This window comes from Buceros rhinoceros, unplaced genomic scaffold, assembly GCF_000710305.1.
Source record: "Buceros rhinoceros silvestris isolate BGI_N320 unplaced genomic scaffold, ASM71030v1 scaffold39939, whole genome shotgun sequence".
Classification (NCBI taxonomy): Eukaryota; Metazoa; Chordata; class Aves; order Bucerotiformes; family Bucerotidae; genus Buceros; species Buceros rhinoceros.
The window spans coordinates 387-727 of NW_010431632.1; positions in this window are offsets into that span (position 1 = coordinate 387).

Sequence of the window (341 nt, forward strand, 5' to 3'; positions counted from 1 at the left end):
TGCGGTGATGCCCACACACCCAGATATTTTGGGGTAACCCCCCCCCCAATTGCCGTAGGGAGCTGGTTGGACCCAGAGCTCCTGGACGGTGGGGACAAACACCCTCCTTGCCCAGAGATATCCCCCCACCCTGCTCCATAGGAAAGGTTTGGCCTTGGCGTCCCACAGGATCCCCACCCTGCTGTCATCTCCTGGGCGTACCACTCAAAGGTGCAGTTCCTCGCAAACAGGAGATGCTTTCAGGGTGGTCTGCTTCCCACTCCCCAAGCCCCAGCACTCCCCAACACCCCTTGCCGGGACCCCAGCACCCAGCGTACCAGCCTGGGACCGGGAGCAGGGTT